Source organism: Canis lupus, chromosome 2 (assembly GCF_003254725.2).
Source record: "Canis lupus dingo isolate Sandy chromosome 2, ASM325472v2, whole genome shotgun sequence".
Taxonomy (NCBI): domain Eukaryota; kingdom Metazoa; phylum Chordata; class Mammalia; order Carnivora; family Canidae; genus Canis; species Canis lupus.
Genome location: NC_064244.1, coordinates 76,475,651 through 76,503,370, shown reverse-complemented (window position 1 = coordinate 76,503,370; position 27,720 = coordinate 76,475,651). Strand labels below are relative to the sequence as shown.

General features: G+C 35.8%; 1 protein-coding gene across 22 annotated transcripts in view; it reads right to left on the bottom strand.

Moving 5' to 3' along the window:
• The window catches only part of EIF4G3 (eukaryotic translation initiation factor 4 gamma 3), a 330,809-nt gene that overhangs the window by 187,756 nt on the left and 115,333 nt on the right, over positions 1-27,720 (bottom strand). For 20 of the 22 annotated variants that reach the window (XM_049106169.1, XM_049106166.1, XM_049106162.1 and 17 more), the window contains one exon: positions 10,462-10,590. The exons of the other annotated variants lie outside the window; for them this stretch is intronic. The gene's annotated coding sequence lies outside the window, so the exon portion shown is untranslated. Of the gene's footprint in view, positions 1-10,461; positions 10,591-27,720 lie in introns of those variants that run through there. 22 annotated transcript variants of the gene reach the window in all.

Here is a 27,720-nt window from a genome sequence, read left to right as displayed (position 1 = left end):
GCTAAACTATTTAGTTTGTCACATCAACTGTACTTAACAGGCAGGTCTAAATTTTGGGAATGAACTATAAAAGAAAATGGGCAATTCTAATGGTGATCAAGAATAAGAACTGAGGGGTGCCTGGGTGGCTCAGTGAGTTAAGCAACTGCCTACAGCTCACGTCGAGATCCTGGAGTCCTGGGATCCTGTCCTGCATCAGGCTCCCTATGGAGCAGGGAGCCTGCTTCTCCTACCACTTCTGCTGCTCCCCCTTATTCTCTCTCTCTCAAATAAATAAATAAAAATCTTTTTAAATATTGAAATAATAAACAGAGTCATGAATAATACAATGCAATATATGAAAATGTAGTTATCACTGGGAGGGAAATTAAGAGATTTATTTTGCCTGTGAAGTAAAACAAAGTATTGGCAACACTATTTTTGTTGTACGTATCACCCAGTTAGGTACCTATGAAACAAAATACTGGGCAGACAAAAACACATAATATAAGAAAAAGAGAATTCAGATAGCTTGAGTTTATTATTCTTCACAGAAAAAAAAAAAGAGATTAGTTAAGTAAATAAACTTTAAAGCTCACCTATAAACTAAAAAAAAAAAAAAAAAAAAGCCTACACTCAGATTTAGCTCTTCCTTACATCTAATCAGTGTGACTAAACTTGTGAGAAAAAGGAATGTTAAATAAATTTATGCACTGAAAAAGGAATTTGTTTGGTAAGTGAATTATAACATTTTATTTTCATAAGAGTCATTTTAGGGGCACCTGGGTAGCTCAATGGTTGAGCATCTGCCTTTGGCGCAGGTCAAAATCCCTGGGTCCTGGGATCAAGTCCCGCATCAGGCTCCCCGCAGTGAGCCTGCTTCTCCCTCAGCCTGTGTCTCTGGCTCTCTCTGTATGTCTACCATGAATAAATAAATAAATAAATATTTTTTTAAAAAATAAAAGTCACTGTATAAATCAATGTATAATATTCATTGTTGAAAGTTACTTCATTCTCCTTGCTTTACATCTTTAAAAAATTATTTATTTGTTTGTTTGTTTGTTTGTTTAAGTAACCCTATCCCCAACATAGGGCTCAAACTCCTACCCCTGAGATCAAGAGTTGCATACTGCTCTGACTGAGCCAGCCAGGCACCCCAATTCTACTTGCCTTAAATATAACTTAACCTCTCCTTCACCATTCATTGACAGAATTTAAAATTACTGCAAAGTTATATGATGCATGTCATCTGCTTTTCGTTGACAAATCACTGAAATTCACAACCAGTTCTATGAAGATGCTAGCTTTTTTTTAAGATGCTGGCTTTTAAACACCATACCTTGTAGTTAACAAAACATTTTGAATAATCATCTGATCCATAAATAAATATAGCTGACCCTTGAATAACTCAAGAATTAGAGGGCAAAGACCCTCCCTCACTGTTGAAAATTCACATGTAACTTCTGACTCCCTGAAAACTTAACAGTCTACTGTTGACCAGAAGACTCACCAATGACATAAACAGTGACTTATCATGCATTTTCTATGTTATATATATTATATACTATTCTTATAATAAAGTTAGCTGGAGAAAAGAAAATATTAAGAAAATCAAGGAAAATACATTTATAGGACTGTATTGCATTTATCAAAAAAAAAAAATCTGAACCCACATTGATCAAACCTGAGTTAAGGGCCAAATGTACTCTTAGAATAAGCTTCTTCTCTCCCTTCTTTCATTCCTTGCAAACTGATTCTCCCTCCCCATTAATCTGAGGTATAAATACATATACCTATCCATACAATTAAAATCAGGAGAATATTCACCTATTGTTGGTACTTATACCATCTAATACCTTTTTTCCATAGTCCTATCTGCCCACTTTCCTCACAGCTCTCTGAATCACATAAATTGTGCCATGGATGGAGCTGTGTGTCTCCCTCACCCATCCCCAAAATTCATATATTGAAGTCCTATCCCCAATGTGATATTTGAAGATAGAGTCTTTGAAGAGACACTTAGGTTTAGATGAGGCCATAAAGATGGCATTAGTGCTTTTACAAGATACACCACAGAACCTGGACGTCTCTTTCTCTTCCATGTGAGAATATAACAAGAGGGTGGCCTTCTGCAACCCAAACATGACCTCACAAGGAACCAAAAAAGCCAGTACTTTGAGGTTGGACTTCCCAGTGTCCAGATAAATGAGAAATGAATTTCTGTTGTTTAAGCCATCCAGTCTATGGTATTTTGTTATAGCAGCCCAGGCCGACGAGGACAGATGGAATATGAATTTCTGTAGGAAATATCACAAGTAGTTTGAATTAAATCGTAAGGCTGCTCCATCTCCTGATTCTCTTTAAAATTCACCTGTTCAGTTTTTTATACCAAAATTTACTGGCAAATGCTAATTTCTGTAGCTGAACTGAACTTGCAATTTTCAGAACCATAAAAATCTAAAAAAATCTGAATGTCACAGCCAGGTGAAAAACAGATTGATGGCACTGAAATGAATTTCTCTAAAACTAGAGGAAATAAGGGAAATGTGAAATTCCACAGTGGTAAACTTGCAAGGAAAATGCTGAGAGAATGCACTACCTATTAAAACAGATGAGTAGTACCCACAGAAATAAAAAAAAAAAAAAAGGAGACTCAGACTTATACAGAGAACAAACTGATGGTTGCCCAAGGGAAGGGGGTGGTAGAGGAATGGGCAAAATTGGTGAAAAGAAGTAGGAGACAAAGGCTTCCAGTTAGGGAATGAATAAGTCATCGGAATAAAAGTTACACTAGAGAGAATACAGTCAGCAGTTTATAATAGCATTGTATAGTGACAGGTGACAGTTACACTTGTGGTGAGCACAATATAGAGTCGCTTAATCACTATGCTGTACATTTGAAACTAATGTAACACTGTGTGTCAACTATCCTCAGTGAAGAAGGGGAGAAAGAGGAAGCAACACTCCCCTCAGGATATGTCCAGAGGGAGCAACTCTAAAGATGTGAAAGAGAGAATCCTTTTTTTTAAAAAATGATCCTGTACTTTTTTTTTCTGTTTTGGTTTTTTTTTTTTTTTTTTTTTAAGATTTTATTTATTTATTCATAGAGACAGAGAGAGGCAGAGGGAGAAGCAGGCTCCATGCAGGGAGCCTGATGTGGGACTTGATCCCAGGTCTCCATGATCACACCCCAGGCTGCAGGCGGCGCCAAACCGCTGCGCCACCAGGGCTGCCCAAAAGAGAGAATCCTAAACCTTTTTCTCACTGACAGAGTTTGGATAAAAATAAACGTGATCAATAAAACCTGAGCTTATATCAAAGACAACCTAAGAAATGTTTATGAAATCACAGTTTTTACAGATTGATTCTTTCAAAATTCTTTGGCTTTTCAAAACAATGTTTAATTAATGTAGGATTTAAAATTTTTCACTATTTTAAAATTTTTAATATTTCAAAATAAAAATTATCATCTTACAGATTTGCCAAACAGAATCTAGAACCTGAAGTTCAGGGTGACAAAAATTTGAATAATAATTACAACGTAACTATCATCCCTGCAATAACAGTTAAAAAAAAAAAAACTAACAAAGGGCAATCAGGTGACTCAGTGGTTGGCTCAGGTCCAGATCCCAGAGTCCTGGGATAAAGTCCTGCACCGGGCTCCCCACAGGGAGCCTGCTTTTCCCTCTGCCAAGGTCTCTGCCTCTCTCTGTGTCTCTCATTAATAAATAAAATCTTTAAAAAATAATAATAATAAATATAAAACTGGAATAAATTTTAACCCAATGAAAGACTTTTTGAAAGAAAATCACTGCAATTTTTTTCTAGGTACATGCAATGGAAAGTATAATCAAGCATATAAAATCTACTTTAGGCATGCATGTTTCACGCTAAGTTACAAGACTGCATAAAAAATGAAATTCACCTGGTAGGAAAACATAGTGAATTCCCTTAGGAATACAGGTGCAATTGTTTTAATAATAAAGACAAAAAAGACAAAACAACTGAAATTCTCCAGCTATGACAACATGAAAACAATTCTAAACAATTAGAGGAAAATGCTTACCACAATTATTTAGTATATACCAAATAAAATCATAGAAATAAATGATCTGGATATTTTACAGGTCCTTATAACTTCTGTACTAATGACATTTGTAAAGGTATGTAAATTGATAAAGTGCTTAAGGACAATATGTGTTGAAGAAGTTTTCAATTTTTTAAATACATATATTACCAACTGGGTGTCAAAAACAAATGATTTGAAACCATGAGGACCAACAAAATACAGTCAGTACTACAAGTTTCTGAACCCATTATCAAATCCCTATGTGCCAGGAGTGCAGCTTCCAAGCACCACTCATCTCAAAAAAAAAAAAGGCTGCCTTAGATAGCCATGATGTGTTCCATGGGGAGGAAGGGAGTAAAAAGCAATAAAATTTGCTTTTCTTTCTTTTTTTAAAGAAACTCAATACTCCTATATTACAATAATGAAATGTGAAAAAAATTCCTAAGCTTCCTCTATTTTATTCTACTTATTAGCAAAATTGTCAGTTGTAAAATCAGAATTTATTTTCTTCATAAAAGAAAAGAAACACACAAAAAAGTATAAAAGTTTGCATGCAGTAAATAAAAATCACTATCTTAATAATAAAGAAAAAGCAGTTTGCGAACTCAGAAATAATTGCTCAAAAACTGCAAAGAAACATGAGAATTTTTCTGTAGTAAAATAAGACTTCTGAAAGGAAACTGAAGTCTGGAATTTGGATAAAGTGAAGAAAGATTATAGGGACCATGAGTCAACTGAAATGTACTAAAGTTTTTTAAACACTTATCACGATGAGCACTGAGCAATGCTGAATCACTGTACTATATATCTGAAACTAGTAAAACACTGTTAATTATATTGGAATTAAAATTTTAAAAAAGAAAAAATATAATGACCAATCACTATTCCTCAGTACAGGAGTCCTTTGCTTAGTATTTCCAGAAATAATGAAGAACTGAACCAGGGAATCATAAACCTTCACCATTCTCAGTCCATTATAAAACATAATGAGTTGATCTCTCAGAAGAAAGAGGAACGAAAAGAAATCCCAGGAAAAGAAGGCAGAAAACATCTATCGCTCCATTTCTTCAGCAATGTTCTGACACGCCTTCTCCTAACAACAGTTAATAAAAGCTTAGGAGTCACACAGCCACACAGTGACATCAAGAGAAAGAAAAACAAAAGGACTAGATGTTGAACCTGGTAATCAATGCCAGTCTGACCTCCTTGTTTGGTAATTTAGCTCAACTGCAAAACTTAACTGAGTTAAAGCAAATGTGTAACTACAATTAAGCAATAGGTAGGAAACACTTTTGTTTTGCTTAAGTAATTTAAAATAATTCAAATAACAAACTTCTGATATTTTTAAAAAGATTAAAAAATAAAATATAAAGGTTTGCCTAATTTTAATTAAAAATATAACATTCAAAAGATTTTAATATTAAGAACTGCATACTCTGAAGTTTCTAAAACCCATGAAGATAAAGGGAATTCCAATCTCATTAATAAAAGCCTCTCGTTTACAAAAAGAAAAACTGCTCATTAATAAGAATATTCTCTGGATCAAACTTTGAAATAATACTGGCAGGGCTAAGACTCTTAACTCAGGTCTCCTGACTCCTGGGACAGTACATTTTTCTACTTACTTTGAAATCTTCTCTAAAAGAGACTTTTAAATTCCACATTCTTCACCATTTCCCAAGTAAGGGCATTTTGGGCTTAGAGACTATTAAAATGCTGGCATTTCAGGGTAAATGCAAAGAATTCACACCTAAAAAGGCTCTATGTCTCTCAAATAAACTGTGTTTGAAAATAACATTTTAACTATTAATCTCTTACAGTCTAATAGTCCAAAGTTTTTCACTCTGATTAAACAAAACCTCCAGAGGGGGCACCTTGGTGGCTCAGTTGATTAAGCCTCTGACTCTTGATTTCAGCTCATGTCATGACATCAGGGTCATGAGATAAAGGGCACGGAACCTGCTTGAGAGTCTCTCTCTCCCTCTGGCCCACCCCTTTTCCTAAAAAAACCCACAAAAAAACAAAAACCCTCCGGCGGGGAGAGGATTGGGAAAATTTAGAAGTCATAACAACGAAAATACAAATAAAGCCCTAAAATCTGGCATGTACACAAAGGAAAGAAGCAGATGAAGAGGTTGCCTCTGATTATTTAAGAAATAGACTGGAAACAAACAGTTCTCTATATTTTGCCTATTTTATGTTTCAAAGGTATGAAATTCACTTTTCTTCAACTTAGCTATTTTCACTTAGACCCTAACAGATTCATTTACTGTCAAACAGTAAGTCACAGACATAGATAGCTACTTGGGTCAAAAAGACTTAATACACAGAAGCAGAGGAGACTCATCAAAAAGGGCATATGGCGGGCAGCCCGGGTGGCTCAGCGGTTTAGTGCCAACTCATCAAAAAGGGCATATGGCGGCGGGTAGCCCGGGTGGCTCAGCAGTTTAGCACTGCCTTCAGCCCAGGGTGTGATCCTGGAGACCTGAGATCGAGTCCCACGTCAGGCCCCTGCATGGAGCCTGCTTCTCCCTCTGCCTGTGTCTCTACCACTCTTTCTGTCTCTCATGAATAAATAAATAAAATCTTTAAAAAAAAGGGGGGGGGGGCATATGGCTAAAAGAAATTCTTTATTCTTATCTTCAATTTATTTCTACGAAAGAATAAACCACACTGGGACACCTGGGTGGCTCAATGCTTGAGTGTCTGCTTTCAGCTCAGGGGGTGATCCTGGGGTCCTGGGATGATACCAGCACTGGGCTTCCCACAAGGAGCCTATTTCTCCCTCTACCTGTGTCTCTGCCTCTCTCTCTGTGTGTGGGTCTCTCAAGAATAAATAAATTTTAAAAAATCAAAAAAAAAAAAAAAAAAGAATAAACCACACTACTGCTAAAAGAAAATGACCAAGATTGACCTCCTCTTTTTATCCTGCAAATGATAAAGCAAAGACATGAGATAAGCAAAGACTTGGAGGATATCTCAAATTCTTGGGGAGAGCTTTTGAATTTCACACTAATACCAGTCATGTAGCTAAATTAGATGAATTAGACACACATATACACACAGGCACACACACTCACACACATCTATAAAGCCTGAAGAGAACCAAGTCTGACAGGAATGAAAATAAATGCCACTTACTGAAAGCATTTAGTATGTCCTATTCTAAGGTAGAATTTTATATAATCTTCATAACAATCTTCTTGAAGGGTAGTTGAATTCTGATTCTCACCTATATAGTGAATGATGAAACCATGTTCTAGAAATATTAAATAATTTACATAACATCATGTAACCGTAACCAGAAAGTGAAAGACGAAGCCCGCAAAAGCTAGGTCTGTTTGAGTCCAAATGTAATCCTTTTTCTTTATTTTGAAGGCTCTGCTTTCCATTACGATCCAGGAACATGTCCATTATTAAACCTAAGGAGACTGAGGTTCCCACAAAACTCCTCAATTTTCCAAGCATGCCAACTCAGAAAAAATTCCTCACTCTATCAACAGAGGTTAAGACATTGTTAGGAAACAAATGAATCCAGCCTCTGCCTGAAAGGGAAAGGAAAAAGGGGATTATGAAACAGGTATGTTTTACTGGGTTCCTTCATCAAATAGGCAATATGGTAGCAAAGAGACCACAAAGAAAAGCAAGATAGATAATACTTGGTGACCCTTCTCCTGGGATTCATGTACTTTGACTTCTAAAGGCTACTAATAAAATCGTATACATAAAGACATGAGACCACAGCGAGATCACTCTTTTTTAAATGCAAACTATGCATTTTTAAGCAGTAAGGTCTTTCAGAAAACTTAAGTGCTTTGAGCCAATTGCCTACATCAAATCATAACTCGAAATAATAAGCATTTGAAGCTGAGAACTAAGTTTTTCCCTTTATGTGCCACTAATCAGTTGCTTGTCTTTTAAGCTCAAAATTTATAGTGTTTGTCTGTACAATCAAAATGGATCTGAGCTCCTAAATATTTAAATATTTTAAGTATTTTTCCATTTCAGTTGACATAATGTTAAGCTTTCTCAATAGAGGGCCCTATAAAAATACGGCAGGCAGAAAGATTTTTGATTCCTGATTCTTATCTGGTTTGCACATCAAGCTCCTGTAGTACGGACAGCTTTTCCAGAATCTGGCCTCTCTAGTACTCAGCTGCCCTGGCCTGCACAGCATCTTCAGTGCAAGGCTTCTATAGCAATGTAGAGAAGCCAGCAGTACCCAATGGATAACAGCTACCCATGGTCATTTTAGGTAGTTTTCAACAAAATACCTCCTCTATGAAATCTATCTGTGAAGAGCTTTCCCTCACTACCCTAGGGGGCAGAATCCTCACAAGTTACAGAGGGTGGGTGTCTAGTAAGTTCCACTGGCATGTCACCACAACAATTTCTCTACCATTCAGTGAGCCACATCATGCCCTATTCAAAAAAGTCTGATCTGATCTCAGCCCAAGATGGGGGAGAAGTCTCTAACCTAACACTAATTATTATGGGAAAAAAAGGAGAGAGAGAGACAAGGTTTAGTAGTCTTCTTATGAATTTTAAAAACAACATACACTATATTTGAGAACGCTAAACTTTGACTGACCTACAAATACACGCAGGGAATTTCGAATCTTGAGTGAAGAACAGAATAAAAGAAGACACTGCAGAAAGTTGTGATACAGGCTGCTCTACCATGTAGGACTTATAATCTAGCATATCCAAGTTTATCTGAAAAATCTATGGTAAACAGAGATGCTATATAAGGAACCTCTAGCCACTGTACCACAGCAGCAGTTCTTTGCTAAAGAAGACTGGCACTAGAAAATCCAACTTTCCCCAACACTCCATAGGTGCATTTCTAGCAAGTTCCAGAGGAAGGATTTCTAGCATATTCCATGTATATAACAATACACTAACTTCTATACTATTAGGTGAGCCACAGCAATGCACTCTACAATATCAGCCCTGGAGAAGGCTCTTTCATATGTATCCTTGCCTCAGCCCCAGGATAAGCATCTGCTCCTTATTTTTGCTACCTGTATATTCTTTAGAGTTCTCTTTCATTAATAAGCCAGTCCCTGATTGCTCCAATTCTTAAACTGAATAATGACTTCTTTTAAGTAATTTATATACCCAACATGGGGCTGAAAGCCATGACCCCCAGATCAAGAGTCACATGCTCTACCTACTGAGCCAGACAGGTGCTCCCTGAATAATCTTTTATATTAAACTTTCCCTATTCAAATTATTACATAGTTTTTCCCTCCTGTTAGAATCGGACTAACCTATAATGTTAGTAACTTGGTTCTCCTCAGTGCCATGAAAATCAACACAAGAACCTCATTTTAAACAGTAAGAGTTCATTTTGACATTTTAGTTTGAAAACTCAAAATTAAATGACTTAAACCAAACTGAAGCATAAAACTAAGTCCAAATTAAATTATGTATTTCTTAAAATATCAATCATGGTTTGGTAAGTTGTATGTTCCGTCTCCAAATGTTCTACTGTCTTTAAACAAACAGTATCAGCCATTTTACTTATAATCAACAACTTTTATCATTCTTTTAAATAAATAATACTTTATCTCTCTCATTAAGTAACTTCTAAAAGCCCTAAAATATGGAGGCAACAATCGAAAATAATATTTTCATTATTAAAAGGAACAGTTGTTATGTATAAACACTGACAGTCTCAAACAGCATGAGTCAAATAGCTTGACTCTCTCTGCATTGCAATAAGACACTTCACAGTTCTAGCATGCTCTTTACCACAACGAAGCCCAAGCAAGCATAAAAATGGTGAACTGGTATAAGCTAATCAATATATTGAGAAATGCCTTAAAATGAAGGGGACCCACTATGATTTCTTATCACAGTGTTTCAATATCCCCTGTGCCCGTTCATCGGAAATACACTGGAGTTCACTATTCCCTAACAGTCCAAATAATTTTAAACCTAATCAAGACCAATAACCTATTTATGAAATCAAAAACCAAACCAACCAACAAAGAAGCCCACTGCAATTGCTCTGAAGTAAAAACACTACAATTTTTTCTTAAGTAGAAAATAACCATCAACACTCCACCAAAACGAGAGAAAAGGAAGACTAGCAGATTACACACTAGAAAGCAAACAAGTGGTGTTTTAAATGGACTTTATAATCATACTCTAATTCCTTAAACAACATAAAAGGAAAAGCAATATCACTGGCAGTTCATGTTGAATGACTCCATAAATGAAACTGTATAAAACTGTCAGTAGCCACAATTATGATAGGTGTCTAAAAAAATACCAAACAATTAAATAAATACAATAAAAACTATTCTTCAAGTAATGTTGTATGTTACTGCTCTGAAGTTCGCTTTAAAAAATAGAATACTGCTTTTATATGGAAATTTCCTTAGCAATAAAGAAGTTTTTCTTACTTGAGAGAGTCCAGGGGACGATGCATGTCCCGGGGGCGTTGCCGCAAGATTTGGATGCCCCTTGTTTATTTCATGTGCTGAATAAGGGGAAGGGGTCGGGGGTCCCGGTTGTCTCGCTACTTGTGTTACCTGTGAGGAAATCAATATTTAGTAAGAGTTTTATACTAGTAACTCAGTCTTAATAAATACAGCTGGACTGGCTGATTTAAAAAATTTAATTCTCTGCCTCACAATGTATACTAAAATAAGTGCCAGACCAACTAAAGACTTAAAATTTCAAAATGAAGCAAGAGAATGCTTAGGGAAAAAAAAAAGACTATTATCAGTTTGATAAAAGATTCTTTTTTTTTTTTCTTTAAGTTTATTTATTCATAGAGACACAGCTAGAGAGAGAGGCAGAGACACAGGCAGAGGGAGAAGCAGGCACCATGCAGGGAGCCCGACGTGGGACTCGATCCCGGGTCTCCAGGATCACGCCCTGGGCTGCAGGAGGCGCGAAACCGCTGTGCCACCGGGGCTGCCCAATTCTTTTTATTTTTTTTAAAGGAAACACTTCAGGGCAGCCCAGGTGGCTCAGCGGTTTAGCCCTGCCTTTAGCCCAGGGCATGATCCTGAAGACTTGGGATTGAGTCCCACGTCAGGCTCTCTGCATGAAGCCTGCTTCTCCCTCTGCCTGTGTCTCTGCCTCTCTCTCTCTCTCTCTCTGTCTCTCATGAATAAATAAATAAAATCTTTTTTAAAAAAATAAAAAAAATAAAGGAAACACTTCCGCAGGGAAACCTTTTTTTTTTTTAAAGGATTTTATTTATTTATTCATGAGAGACACAGAGAGAGGCAGAGACACAAGCAAAGGGAGGAGAAGCAGGCTCCATGGAGGAACCTAATGCGGGACTCAATCCTGGAACTCCGGGATCACGTCCTAAGCCGAAGGGCAGATGTTCAATCGCTGAGCCACCCAGGTATCCTGACAAAAGATTCTTGAAGTATAATCTAAAACCAATAAAACTAAGGGCACCTGGGTACTTCAGTTGGTTAAGCATCTGACTTGATTTTGGCTCAGGTCATGATCTCAGAGTTCTGGGATTGAGCACAGGCAGGCTCCACACTCAGTGCAGTCTGCTTGTCCCTCTACCTCTCCCCCCTGATCATACCCTTTCCTTCTCTCTCAAATAAATAAATAAAATCCTTATTAAAAAAAAAACAACGAACACCTTAAAGGAAAAATTATGTTAAATGAAAGACGGTAAACATAAAACTACATATCATAGAATGCCACTTATATGACATTCTATAATACAAAACAGAAATAAATGATTGCAAAGGAAAGAGGATGGCTACAGAAGGGGCATGAGGTGGTTTTTGGAGTGAAATAACTGTTCTATATCTTGACTGTAGTGGGGTCTACATGTCTCTGTTTGCCAAAACACACAGAACTGCACATTAAAAAGGAAAATTTTATGTTATATAAATTATAACTCAATAAAACCGAACAAAATGGTGCAACTCATAGAGTATAACCTCATTTTTAAAACAGTACACCTAAATATACATGTGTAGTCATGTGTGTATATTTCTATACATATATCTATGCATACATTCTATGCATATGTACACAAATATATATATACACATAATGTGTCATATTAAAAAGATCTCTAAGGAGACACACAAAGATCTTAAGAGAGAGCATTACAGTTATTTCTCTTTTTTTTAAGATTTTATTTATTTACTTATGAGAGACACACATGAGAGAGAGAGAGGCATAGACACAGGCAGAGGAAAAGCAGAATCCATGCAGGGAGCCTGATGTGGGACTCGATCCTGGGACTCCAGGACCATGTCCTGGGCCAAAGGCAGGTGCTAAATCAGCTGAGCCACCCAGGGATCCCAATTATTTCTTTATTTTCTCATTTTTATTTTCTCATATAGTTCAATAATCATGAACTTATATAGAAAAATATATAAGTAAAAAAAAAGAAAAATATATAAGTAAACAAAAATTATATTTTCCCACTTATTATTGGCAATTAACTGCTCACAAGCCTATGAAGGAAAACAAAACAATCTACCCAGGCCCCTTCCTAAAGTTCAGCAATCAATCCTAGCCAGCTCCTCTCTACTACAATCTAACCCAGACTAGCACTGACAGTTTGGCAAATGTTCATGAATGGGGGTAATTCTATAGTGAAAAAATCCATTCTCCTTAAGACAAGATTCTCAAATTTTGGGGGATCCATGAAACCTTTTACCATCTAGTAAAAACTACAGATCTCTCCTTTAATCATATTTTTAAATGCATAAAATACATAGGGGATTATGACAAAACTGATTACACTGAAATACAGATATTAAGATACTAAGATAAATTTGTGATACAGTTAACATATGTGTTCTACACTAAAGTATCAAAAAATAAGAACTAATAACAGTTGCTGCCTACATTCATAATTCAAAGAGAGACCGCATTCAATTAGATATTTTCCATCTTAGTTCTCAGATCCCCTGATTTCTCCCACACTTAAAATTTTTCACAAGGTCGAACAGAAAGTGTTTTCCAATGATATTATCTTTTCCTGGATTTCAATTAGTCAGAAGCTCTGAAGAAAGTCTACTCCTCGATAATCTAACTTTAGAATCCCTTATATCTATCTAATACAGTTTTAAATACCTATAGCCTCAGCCACCTTGACCCCAGTGCTGAATTAAGTGGATTCACAGAGAACTAACTAGAGGCAAAAACTTACAGGCTAGAAGAGAAATGAATGATCTTAAAATATAATCAAAGTTTAAGACCTAAAGTAATTATATTTAATTTTTCTTAAATAGTTCTATGATTTTCTTTAAAAACCTTGCTTCAAATTTGGAGCAAAAATTACATTTATATGGGCTCAAGGTTTACTGTAAAATACTGCATTTATAAATCTCAGGAAAATTTTTCAAAGGACAAAAATCGGACTACTATTTAAACATCTACTTTAGAAAACCAGTAAATAGAAATGAAGTGTTCTTGCAAGCAAAATTTCTCCTTGACTAAGCTTTATAAAATGAATATTCTTATATCACATGTCTTAGAATAAATTATTTTAATATATAACTAAAGTAAAACACCAAAATGGATATATATTTTTAACATTAAAAAATGGAATTCAAACAATGAAAAAAGGTGAGAGCAAAGAAGTTAGCTATGTAAAATCCATGTTAGGTCAAATCTCCAATTCATCCTGATAAAACAACCAAAGATTGAGTTTGCTGAGGATAATAAAAATTAATATATTTTTAAATTATTTATAGGAAATGTAAACATAAATTGCTATTCAGAATAAATATTAAAATATATTACTTCATGCATGTCATTAATAACAAGTAAAATTTACCCCCCCCCCCCCAAAAAAAAGCAATCAAAAAACAAAAAAACTTGGCCCACTATTGGCAGGTATCTAGGAAACAAGATACAGGTAGGTACTGTGAATGAGTCTTCAAAACTACAGAGCAATGCGTCATAACTGCATTAAAACCATACCCAAATAAATAAACACATACATAAAACCATACCCAAAAAAACAATTTCAAATTGGGATACAATCCTAAAGAAAATAATCTCACCTCAAAAATTAGGAATTTAAAGATTTATTCAGCAGCACTATATACGGTAGCAGAAAGGCAGAAATAGCAAAAAAATGGGGAAATGAAGTAACATAAGTGGACTAAGGACATAAAAAATATATAGATGTGGACTGTTATCAATAGAAATGAATACATAAAGAATAAAAAAGAAATAATATACTCCTTAGAACTGTGAAGAGATCCTATATACTGACAAAGATGGAAAAAAACCCACATGAATGATTTCAGATAAAGGTTAGTGTTCATCTGGTTTATTTTTCCCTGAAAACTGTTTCAGCATACTTTTTAAGAGTATTGTATCAGTCAATAAATACAAATACTTGAAAGAGAAAAGGTATTTTGCCAAAGCCAAAAGTATTGTGCTATTACTACATTAAAAATTTCCTTAAAGCAAGCACCAATGAAAATCAACTTGTACAGGCAAATATCGCTGAGGTGTGCATCCTTTGCCATTCATAAATGGCTACTCCGAACTACAGAGGTCCGTTGGTACTATATATTCTAGTAGAGTACTCCCTCCCAAAATTGAAGCTTTCTACTAATAAAGTAAGTCGAAGAAAATAAATCTGTATCCAAGTAATAGGAAAGGGGGAGCAGCAAGTGTGCAGTGCTGGCTGGCATCTCTCTGCCCTGGACGGGAAGGAGTTTAGGGGAGGACAGAATGACCAGGGCCCAGTGACTCATGTGGCCAATGGGCTCAGGAAAAATCTCAGACCCCAGCCTGAAATCCTCGGAGGCCTGGGGCCTGCCGAAGGGCCCCCTCAGAGGAACCTCTGAAGGAAATAAAAATGCTCACATAGGTAGGCATTATCTACAAACAAGGAAGTAAAAAGGATAAGGATACATGTTTGAATTCTGGAAGGTGACAAATCACCCCCATTCCCCACCAGGAAACAAAACAAAACAAAACAATGCATTGGTTTCCAGTGATTTGCTTCTGAGAGAAACCATAAAAAAAATAAAAATAAAAAAGGAATAGGAGAACCATGAAAATGATATTATAAACAATTTTCCCTAGAAACAAGCTGCTACATGCAATATGTCTCTGATCTGCAACTGTGCTCTATTCAATGCAAAAAAGACCCCCATCATAAATGTCACACTGCATTACACACTACATGTTTGCTTTTAAGTGTACTATAGCTAGTATCTTTGCCAGGGAAAAAGGTATACGAGCTTCAGTGAGAAATTATACAAAATCTAAATAGTTAACACAAGCCTAACCCAAGTAAATGGCAAAGGATTAATGAAGCTGTTGGGGATAAAAATCAAAGTTACACAAAACCTCAAATACCTCTTTCAAAATATTCCTAAATTAATGATTATTGAAACTTTTTATCCTAGTGTTTTTCCTCTGGGTAATTACACCATTTCAGATCATATTGTTAAAATGCATGTACTTCAAAGGTAGAGGCAGGAAGTTTTCATATGAAGAAAAAAACTTGATTCCCCATTATTTCAAACATATTACTGTCACAGGGAGGAGAGGTATGAAATAGTTGATTATGACAACTCTTAACCAATTCTGAAGCTAAAAAGATTATGGTCTTTCACATAATATTAATCCAAAGCAAAATTAATCAACAATTTCTTGAAGTACACTAGTGTGTTGTATTTAAGTTTAAAAGATAATATGCCTAATGAACTTTTGTATTTTGTACAGATATTATATTTTTGCATTGGCAATAATGGGCAGCTTCTAAAATTCTCACTCACTTGATGGTGCAAATGGAAATTTGTACAACCACATTTGGAAAGAATTCGGCTAGTAACCATGAAAACTGGCATACTCTATGATCCAGTTCCTCCATTCCTAGTTAAACATCTGTGAGAAATAGGGAAATGTCCACCAAGGTACATGTACAAAAGTGTTCAGGGTTGTATTGCTCTTAGTAAGCAAACACTAGAAATAATACACCTGTTCATTAACAGGAGGATGGGTCAATAATGCAATATTTTCCTATAAAGAAATTCAATGAAAAACTAGAACAATACAACAGAAGCTGTATGACTCTCATGAACGATAAAAAATAGTATGATTCCCAAAAAAGTTCCAAATCAGAAAACATCTGACTAAATTTCTACCTTAAAATGACTTGTTAAACTCTACTTTTAGTTTTCTGCACGTTTACACATGTACATTTTAATTCCTTCCACTCCCTAAAGATTAGAAATGTAAAGAAGCAAACTACCCAATAGGTGAAGTAAAATATTACCTATATTAGCATTAGTTATATGGTCATTACAAACCAGAAAGTATATGAAAAAAATAAACATTGGCCCATGAGAAGGAACCTCTAAAACTATGAGGTAGTGGGAACCCTGGGTGGCGCAGCGGTTTAGCGCCTGCCTTTGGCCCGGGGCGCGATCCTGGAGACCCGGGATCGAATCCCACGTCGGGCTCCCGGTGCATGGAGCCTGCTTCTCCCTCTGCCTGTGTCTCTGCCACTCTTTCTCTCTCTCTGTGTAACTATCATAAATAAATAAAAATTAAAAAAAATTAAAAAAAAAAAACTATGAGGTAGTGAAAACTTCAGCTCACTAGTAAATGTTTAAGATTTCTACTTTAAAAATTTCCTATAAAAAAAAAACGATTATTTGGTGGTTGCTGACCAATATAAATTGAAAGATCTTTTGAAATATGAAGGTAAACCATAAAGATAATGTAAACTAAGATTAATCAGGTTTATAAAGGTTATTTAGCCCCAAATCAGCTGATCTGACAGAAGATTCTGGGCAACTAAGAGCTAACAAATATAAACTACAATTTTCAAATAATGAAAATATAGAAAACATTTATGTTTCCTGAACATGATCATTCTTTCATAACCCCAAAACAAAGGAAATACCATGCAGGAAACATATGGGGTGGGGGGAATGGCCAGGTGTAAGCAATAGGGTGTGGAAATTATGAAGAACTGGGGACACTGTTCACCCTTCAAAGGGTGAACTGGGAGAATGTTCACCCTTCAAAGCAATAAATACACAGACACTCAGCTGTAGTCAAAGTCCTACCATTCAGGAATTCCAGATAAATAATGTTCTATCTTCCAAGTTTTCAAGAGAAACCCAAAAATAAGGATTTTTAAATGAAATTTTCCTGACTTCGGGCAGCCCCGGTGGTGCAGCGGTTTAGCGCCGCCTGCGGCCCGGGGTGTGATCCTGGAGACCTGGGATAGGGTCCCATGTTGGGCTTCCTGCATGGAGCCTGCTTATTCCTCTGCCTGTGTCTCTGCCTCTCTCTCTCTCTCTCTCTCTCTCTGAATAAATAAATAAATCTTTAAAAAAAAAAAAAAGGAAATTTTCCTGACTTCAAAAACACTGTACAAGGCAAAAGCACATCTACAAATTAAGTACATAGGCAGCCAGTTAATGAATCTGGCTCTAGGGGTACCCTCATCAAGATCATCATGAAATATAAACTATTCTTTTTAAGATTTATTTATTTATTTACTCATGAGACACAGAGAGAGAGAGACAGAGAGAGAGGCAAAGACAAAGGCAGAGGGAGAAGCAGGCTCCCAAAGGGAGATGGATGTGGGACAGACTGGATCCCGGATTCCAGGATCATGCCCTGAGCTGAAGGCAGACGCTCAAATGTTGAGCCACCCAGGCATTCCTAAACTTTTTATTTTATTTTTTTAAGCTTTTATTTGTTTGTTTATTATTTATTTAATTATTTATGAGAGAAACAGAGGGAGGCAGAGACATAGGCAGAGAGAAAAGCAGGCTCCATGCAAGGAGCCCAATATGGGACTCAATCCCAGGATTCTGGGATCACGCCCCAAGTTGAAGGCAGACGCTCAACTGCTGAGACATCCAGGCATCCCTAAACTTAAAGAAGCAATCCCATATAGAATTTTGACTGGATTCTAGACAGGCACTGATTGAATGCATATATTGATAAATGTTATACACATGTATGAGGTACTGTGTTTTATTTATTGCATATATATAATATGCCTAATATGGAATATATGGAATAAAACAGTGCTTAAAAACACATAATTAAATCTTTACTAAAAGGACTACAAAACAAAACTCAGAATTCCTATCAAGTAATATTAATGTTTTCAACAATAAACGATTCATATAAAGGTAAAAAGAGCATATGGTTTATGTCTGAGAAGCCATCTCTGACTTCTTTTAATACTATGATAAAGTTTATTTAGTGAGGTCATCTAAAAACATTCCAAAAGCTTCAGCTCCCACATGGAAATAACCAGGTTCAATGTGGGTGGGGTAGGCTGGAAAGATTCCAAAGCTTTCCTTACTTGGCTACTTTTAATATTATGATCCTCTACAAGCTAGATAAGTAAGTAGTTTTCCCCCTTAGTTTTTTATATCATCCTACTATTTCCTTCAGATCATTCATTCCCACTATCTATAGATATTTATTTATTACAGATATCGGGAAATAAATAAAAGCTGGTCTACTCAACTAAAAAGGAGCACCATACTGGATATAGAAAACTTCACTTATTATGACATTTTTCACATTCTCTCTGACATTATCACTACAAATGTCCACCCATCAACAAGAAAGAGAGGGGTGCCAGGATGGCTCAGTCAGCTAAGGATGCAACTCTTGATCTAACTCAGGTCAAGATCTCAAGGTCGTGAGATCAAGTCCCTGTCCAGCTCTGTGCTGGACATGGAGTCTGCTTAAGAATTTCTCTCTCCGGGCAGCCCAGGTGGATCAGCGGTTTATTGCCACCTTCAGCCCAGGGCATGATCTTGGAGACCCGGGATAGAGTCCCGCATCAGGTTTCCTGTATGGAGGCTGCTTCTACCTCTGCCTATGTCTCTGCCTCTCTTGATCTGTGTCTCTCATGAATAAATAAAATCTTTAAAAAAAAAGAAAAAGCAAGAAAAGAAAAGTTCAGAATTAGAAAGGCAAAAGGTGACTAAGCCAATTTCAGCAGTCCTTGGATCAATTTAAACCTAGGACCATAGGGAAAGAGAAGACACAACAACAGATTTTATTTTAGGTTGGTTCATCATTGTATATACTTGAGGTATAATAAAAAACATTAAAAAAAATACTGGGTCTGCTGGTGTTAAAACACAATATAAGGGAAAGAAGAGATACCATGCAGTGATCATAATACAGACCAGTTTGATACAAACCGTAATTTTACCTCCTTTGTCATAAGGTCAACAGCAAGCATCATTCAATGCTCTGTCAGGCACTGTATTAAGCTATAGAAATAAAATAACCTTTGTCTGAAAGGAGCTCCATTATGGAGTCACAGGTAAATAAAGAAATGAATCATGTGATAATTGCTATTTGATGTATATGTAAAGTATTGCTGAAAACTAGTTTCAGGTCTGAAACTTTGGAAAGGTTTGGTGACATCTGAGTTGCACCTTGAGAAGTAAAAAGCATCATTTAAGACCAAGAATTAGAGGCAAGATATTGAAAAGAAATTTAATGGGTACAGAGGTAAGAAGGCAAAACATATTCTGCAAACAGGTAAAGGGTTCTCTTTAGAAAGGGTCTGCAGAGGAGAGAGAGAGATAGAGTTCAATAGAAAGAAATGGGATTGGTACAACCACAGCCTGATTTTATAGCCAAGCTGTGAAGAATTACATATTCCTTAGTAAGACATTTTAATTTCTTGCTTTCAGCAAAGAGGAGCCACTGAAAGTTTTAAAATCTTACCTCTTTTGTATTTTGTGATGAGAAGGGAGAAGCTAGAATGTTGACACAAAAAGTGTACATAAAATTGATAGCCTCTTGCTGTCTCTCTCAAATAAATAAATACATAATCTTAAGGGGGGGGGCGCTTGGGTGGCTCAGGTGGTTGAGCATTTGCCTTCGGCTTGGGTCATGATCCTTGGGTCCTGGGATCTGAGATCAAGTCCCACATAGGGCTCCCTGCCCAGAGCCTGCTTCTCCTCTCCCCACTGCTCCTATTCTATCTCTGTTGCTATCTCTCTCAAATAAATAAATAAATAAATAAATAAATAAATAAATAAATAAATAAATATAAATAAATAAATAAATAAATAAATAAATAAATAATCTTTTTGAAAAAATTGATAGCAACATTACCCCTACTAGCTACACAAAGTGGGAATAACTCAAATATCAATCATCTGAAGTTACCTATCAACAGATAAAATAAATATGGTATATCCATACAATAGATATTCAGTGATAAAAATATTATGCTAAAGAGACATAACTCATCACAAAGGGCTAGATACTTTATGACTACATTTATATGAAATGTCCAGAATAGGAAAATCTGTAAAAAACAGAAAGTAGATTAGTGGTTGCCTAGGGCTGGGGGTGACAGGCTAATAAGGCACACAGGATTTTTTTGGGGGGTAACAAAAATGTCCAAATACTGACTGTGGTTATAGCTGTACAACTCTGAACATAATAAAATCCACTAAATTGCATACTTTAAATGGGTGAGTTATACGATAATTGAATTTCATCTCAATAAAGTTGAAAGAAAGAGACAGAAGCAAGAGCTAAGGAAACAAGATAGGTAATAGGAAAGGAGATGATTTTCACATAGGATTCAATTAAAACAAAATTTTAAAAAATAACAATAACTTTAATCAAGAGCATCAGAGATGACTTATAGTTTCTAACTGCAATACATCACAGTAACTAAAGACATCAACAGGGAAAATAAAGAATCAACTATGACTGCAGGAAAAGAGGTGGCAAAGTTACTTTCTCCTAACTCACCAAATCTGAACTTCGATCATGGGCTTCACTGAAACAACAGCAAACTTAGCAACATTTCTAACATACCAATTACTATTTATGTTGGTTTTTATCCTATTCCTTCATATGTTATAAGATGAGGTACCAAAAATATGACAGGAAAAAACATAACCATACCTAACTTCAGCTCCATCATTTAGCAGGTGTATTACTATGGGCAAATAAGTCGATGTGTCACTTTCCCATCATATAAAATAAGGAAATCTTTTAGAGGGATGTAATGAAGACTATAGATAAAATTAGGAATGTACCTAATATATTGCCTAATACAAAAAAAAATTTGACGCTACTAATATTCTACCCACAAATTAAACATTAGGTTCATAAAAATCTTTATAACAACATACAAATTATTACTTTTATTTTTGAGAGAGAAAAAAGGAAAGAGAGAACACGTGCACATGCAGCAAGGGGTAAGGGGGTGTAGAGGGAGGAAGGGAGGGAGACAGAGAGAGAGAGAGAGAGAGAGAGAGAATCCTCAAGCAGACCCCACACTGAAGGCAGAGCCCAACACAGAGTTCACGACCTCAGCCAAAACCAAGAGTCGGACTCTTAACGGATGGACACTTAACGGACGGAGCCACAGGTGCAAAAATTATTTTTAAATATACAATTTAACTTGGTATATAGGGCATCTGTAAGCATGAAGTACATGAGTTGTATTACATATATACACAAAAAATGATTATTCTTAGAACAGAAAAATATTAAATTAAAAAGAAATAAATGGGGGATCCCTGGGTGGCGCAGCAGTTTAGCGCCTGCCTTTGGCCCGGGGCGTGATCCTGGAGACCTGGGATCGAGTCCCACATCGGGCGCCCGGTGCATGGAGCCTGCTTCTCCCTCTGCCTATGTCTCTGCTTCCCTCTCTCTCTGTGTGACTATCATAAATAAATAAATAAATAAATAAATAAATAAATAAATAAATAAATAAATAAATGAAATAAATGAGTTTTAGATCAGTTTTGGTTAGCAAGGTTAGTATACAAAGGAACTGTATAAGCTACAGGGATAGCAGGACGTAACAAAACTCTTTAAATCACTCTATCTGCTTCATTGATATGGCCACAAAAACAAATCAGCACAAAGTGCAGCAAAACTAAAAGTAAATCATGAAACCCTTGTCAAGAAATAAATGGAACAAATAAAATGGAACTTAATACCGAATTACTGGTTAGTGGAAAATGGACCAATTCACAAATTGTATAATGAAATAAATTCCTATATCCTCTCATGAAGATTTTTTTTTTTTAAGATTTTATTTATTTATTCATGAGAGACACAGAGATAGAGAGAGAGGCAGAGACACAGACAGAGGGAGAAGCAGGCTCCATGCAGAGAGCCTGACATGGGACTCGATCCCGGGTCTCCAGAATCACGCCCTGGGCTGAAGACAGCACTAAACTGCTGAGCCAACTGGCTGCCCTCTAATGAAGATTCTTTAAGGAAATGATCACTGGTTCTAACAGGAAAACTCATAATCTTTAAAAACATATTTTTCAGTACTCTTAACATAATTCAGGTTTAAACAATACAAAGGGGAAAATCCCAAGAGAACAAATTGACACCATACCTAAAACTACATTTGGATGAGAAACAAAGGTTTTCCTAAAGTTTAATTTATTCAGAAGCCAGATGAAAACACCTGCAACCTCACAGGAAAGATTCCATGGAGATTATCATTCTCTTTCAATATAGAGGTTCACATTAGAAATTCTCTTAAAGGTGACACCAGAAAAAAAAAAAAAAGAATAAATGTTCAATAAGCAATAGTTAAAAAGGAAACAAGACATAAAATTAAACAACATTGTTCTGTGTCATTTTAGACTATGATTTTTGGGGTGCCTAGGTGGCTCAGGGGGTTAAGTGTCTGTTGGTTTTGGCTCAGGTCATGATCTCAGGGCTGCATGCTTTCCTTCTCCCTCTGCCCTTCCCACCATTCCTCCTCCTGTTCAGCTTTCTCTCCCAAAATTAATTAATGGAATAGAATATGATTTCTATCAAGCACCAAAATTTTATGTTCTAAAAATTGGCTTAGTTGTTAAGGGACCAAAAACAATGACTTAACTATATTGAGAGTAAACAGAGGAAAGAAGAGAGGATTTTAAGAAAACTGAAATATCATTCATCAAAGCAGAGTCAATAGGTAATGACAAATCAAACACTGGTAGAAAACCATTTTATTTAGAGATAGAGAGGAAATGCCAGAGTATCTAAAAGCAAAAATGGCAAAAAACAAACTGCCCCTGAAGGGCAAGACTAGAGGGTGAAGAATAAGCAGGGGACTATTTCTTTTCATTATAAACTCCTCCATATTATTCTCTTTTTTAAATTTATTTGTTTATTCAGAGAGAGAGAGAGAGGCAGAGACACACAGGCAGAGGGAGAAGCATCGATCCCGGGCCTCCAGGATCACACCCCGGGCTGCAGGCGGCGCTAAACCGTTGCACCACCGGGGCTGCCCCATATTAATCTTTTTTAAGATTTTTATTTTTAAATAATCTCTGTACCCAACGTGGGGCTGGAACTCACAACCCCCTCACAATCTTCTTAATCACAAGATTAAGAATTACATGCTCTACCCACTGAGCCAGCCAGGCACCCCAATTATTTGCTTTTGTAAAATGATATGCATTCTCCAGTTTCCTTAAATAGATAAATGTTAATCAGCTATTAAGAATTATCATAGGGGATCCCTGGGTGGCTCAGGGGTTTGGCACCTGCCTTCGGCCCAGGGCGTGATCCTGGAGTCCTGGGATCGAGTCCCACATCAGGCCCCCTTCACAGAGCCTGCTTCTACCTCTGCCTGTGTCTCTGCCTCTCTCTTTCTCCCTTAGTGTCTCTCATAAATAAATAAATAAAATCTTAAAAAAAAAAAAAAAGAAGCTGTCGTGAAAATACCATAGGAGTTATAATATATAATTCTATAATGACATGAAATGATATGTATGATATGCTAAGACAAAAAACGTAATTATAATTTATACATTAAGTATGAACAAAGGTTTTTTAATGTATCTGGATTACTTTTAAATTTTTCTATTTTATATATATGTATAAAAATATATAGCATCTAGAAAAATTCTATATATAGGTATTTCTCTAGCAGACATTCAATCTCTTCACACTTTCATTTTGTTTTTCTTAATTGCCATTATTTAGCCAGAAAAAAATTAAAGCTATGAGTCAGCTGCTTAAATATTATTTAAACATTATATTTATAACAGTAAAAAATATATTATCCCTTGGGGAATGGGTAATTACATCCTTAACTACATATTTGGAAAGATTTTTTTTATGAGAAGTTGCTTATAATTTTAAGGTAAGGAAGAGGGATATGAAATTAAGGTACATTAATTTCAAAAGATTTTTTTTTAAGTGTACAGGAAAACAACTAAAATATGTCAGGGACAACTGAGTGGCCCAGCTGTTGAGCATCTGAGTTTGGCTCGGGGCCCAGTCTAGGGATCGAGTCCTGCATCAGGCTCCCTGTGGGGAGTCTGCTTCTCCCTCTGTCTCTACCTCTCTCTGTGTGTCTCATGAATAAATAAATAAAATCTTTTAAAAATATATAAAAGAAAGAAATATGTCAAAATGAGTGGCATGACTCTTTTTGTGGCAACAATATAGGTCATTTTTTTCACTCATACTTTACACTGGGTTTCACTTTTTTCAAGCAGGCATTTATTAATTTTATAGTGAACAAAATCTATTTGAAACTTGGTTAGTTGACAAGGTTTCCAGATTGACCTATAAAATCCTACTTACACCAACGATGTAGCCAAGGAAAACAAGGATCACATTATCCTCTCTGCCCATGTTGCCACTCAGAGCAATCAATCATCACTGTCATTCTCATTATCTGTTTGCCTGCTTGTAGTACTCAAGGAAAGGAACAGGATGTAACAAGCACTTATGACAGTGCCTGCAGACAAGGAGCCACTCAGGCAACTGAGTATATATAAATACTGTATAATTCCACTAAATCTCACTATTTTTAATTTGGCTCTTTGACAGTAAAATTGACTTGGAATATCAACTCATAAATACCAGGTAAAGTGGTCAGAGCTGCCTTATAGTATAGAAAAGGAGTAGGCTAAGATAGCAAATGGATTTTTTACTTTTTTCATTGTTAACACTAGCCTGGAGAACTGTCTTAAGATTCCAAGGTCCTGCTTTTGTGAGGGAAGATGGCAGCAGACAAGGGAATTGTTCAATCACTATACTGTACACCTGAAACTAATATTAACACTCTATGTTATGGAGTGGAATTAAAAGAAAAAGAATATTTGAAGGTCCTTTCCCAAGTCAGTAGTAAAACCTTAATCAATTAGGGATAGCTGTCATGAGAAAAATTACAAAGAATGGTAAGGAGTATCTACAGATATTGTAACCATTTAGTAAAACCATTTTCACAAATAAAAACTAGTAACTCAAAAACAAAACAAAACAAAAAAACTAGTAACTCTTAGCTTTCCACTATGCACAAGGTTGTATGTCAGTAGGGAGATTACTGGTAGAGCTTTAACAACAGCAATGGCACTAGGCATTGCAATTTAATTTCTTTTAAACTCTGGTTTGCTTTCTTTCTTTTTTTTTTTTTAAGATTTTATTTATTTATTCATGAGAAACAACACAGGGAGAGAGAGGCAGAGACACGGGCAGTGGGCGAAGCAGGCTCCAATGCAGGGAGCCCGACATGGGACTCGATCCCAGGTCTCCAGGATCACACCCTGGCCTGAAGGCAGCGTTAAACCGCTGAGTCACCTGGGCTACCCTGGTTTGCTTTTCTTTTTATTGATCTCTCAGTTGCTAATGAACAATTTATCTAACTAACCAAAATAAATGAATTTGTTTTTAGTCCCAACGTATTAGAACTTAGAACTTGGTATTCAACTAAATATAAGCACAGATCCAATTACATTATCAAAGTCAATATTAAGTTGCCCTGGAACAGGCCCAAGGCACGTGAGGCATGTCATCCATACTCCCCTAGAAGAGTCAAAGATCATCATAGTACACAAACTAAGTGACCTCTCTCTCTCTTTTTCACTTTTTCCCCCTGAGAACCTAGCCCAAAACATGAGCATGAGGAAAGTAAGCTGCCCTCAAACCCTTTTTTTGTGATGTAATTTATTATCTTCTTCTGGAATATACTTAGTACTCGTAATAAAATGCTTGGTCAGTATTCAAAAGGACTTTGGCCTCAAGACCTCTTCTGGAATTAACAGTTGAATAATCTTTCAGTCATACATTTCACCATTATATCTCTTTCCTTTTCTTTTTAATACATGTCTTCCTCAAGGGAAAACTCTCTGAATTGGGACTTTAAATGTTTCAAACAAGGAGGTGCCTGGGTAGCACATATAGTAAGCATCTCACTCTTGGTTTTGGCTCAGGTCATGATCTCGAGTTGTGGGGTGAAGGCCCCGTGATGGGCTTTACCCTTTGTGCAGTCTGCTTGAGATTCTCTCCCTGTCACCCTACCCCCACCCGTGCACGAGCACTCTCTCTCTCTCACAAATTAATAAAGAAATCTTTTAAAAGATCTGAAATATTTACTACATGGTTAACTTTTCTGAATTTTCTAAAAAATTACTAAATAAAACTTATTGAACAAATAAAGACTAAAATGTACTGCTAATTTTGCAAATCTTCAAATTCCCAACACAAAAGTTCTTTGGATGTTTAATGGTTAAAGAAATTAAATACCCTTCTACTGAACACTCCACATACTATATGGCAATTAAACAGAGAATGACACAATGGATAAAGATGGTAATCCTTCCAATCTCTTACCTACAGAATTTCTGACAGCCAGAATGTGCTTTTAAAAGATAAAAAGGAAATAAATAAATAAATAAATAAATAAATAAATAAATAAATAAATAAATAAAAGATAAAAAGGGTGTATGAGGTGGAAGTTAAACATTTTTATGTCTATCAAAGATTGCAGTAAAAAATCACCTCGCTATTCATGCCACCAACTTCACAGCGATAATAAATCCATACTTTAAGTAATAATATTTTTTCTTTTTTCTTGAAATAATTACAACTCCATTTACCACACAGTTGCTTATGACAGTCCAATTTCTCAGGACTCCTCTCATTTTAAATTGGTCCCTATCAGTTGTTTTGTTTTTAACAACAGTACATATAGTATTATAAATGGACCTGAGGGGGAATATCCCAGAGTTAAATGCAACACATTTTCAAAGTTCTTTGAGATTAAAGGCCTTGATTATTCTACTATTTTCTTATCAGAGAAATTGAAAAGCAATTTATAAATGACATTTAACTACAGAACAACTTTTATATCTTTAAGGTTAATCCTTCTTTTGAAGGAGAAAAATGAGGTAAATACATATTAAATAATATTTTAATTAAGTATGTGATTTAACAATTTATGAGCAAATTCAAACTGAATATTTTTTTCTTTTTTTTTTCATACTGAATATTAATAAGAAATCCTAACTTTCATAAATGTCATTACTCAGTATATAACAAGACAGGCAGAAAAGCAGACCCAGAATTTTTAAAAACCAAGATATAAATAAACTGCACATAGTGCAGTTGTCAAGCTAAAAAAAAAAAAAAGGGGTTTGAACTCCTATATATAAAAACTAAAAAAAAAAGGTACTTCATGATGGATAGTAGGCAAAAATCTTAATAAGGCTTGTCCACTGAACATATGATATATAAAGTAACAGCTGGGCTACTTCCCTATATCAAGAATCAGGACCAGAGTGTAACAGAGCACCCTTGCAAGGGAAAGGTAATCTAGGCTAGAGCAATGAATCTTACAAGTGAGGGTCTTTTAGCTACATTAAAACAATCCTTGGACTTTTTTAAAACTGCAATAAAAATATGTATGTTTATGTGTTCAC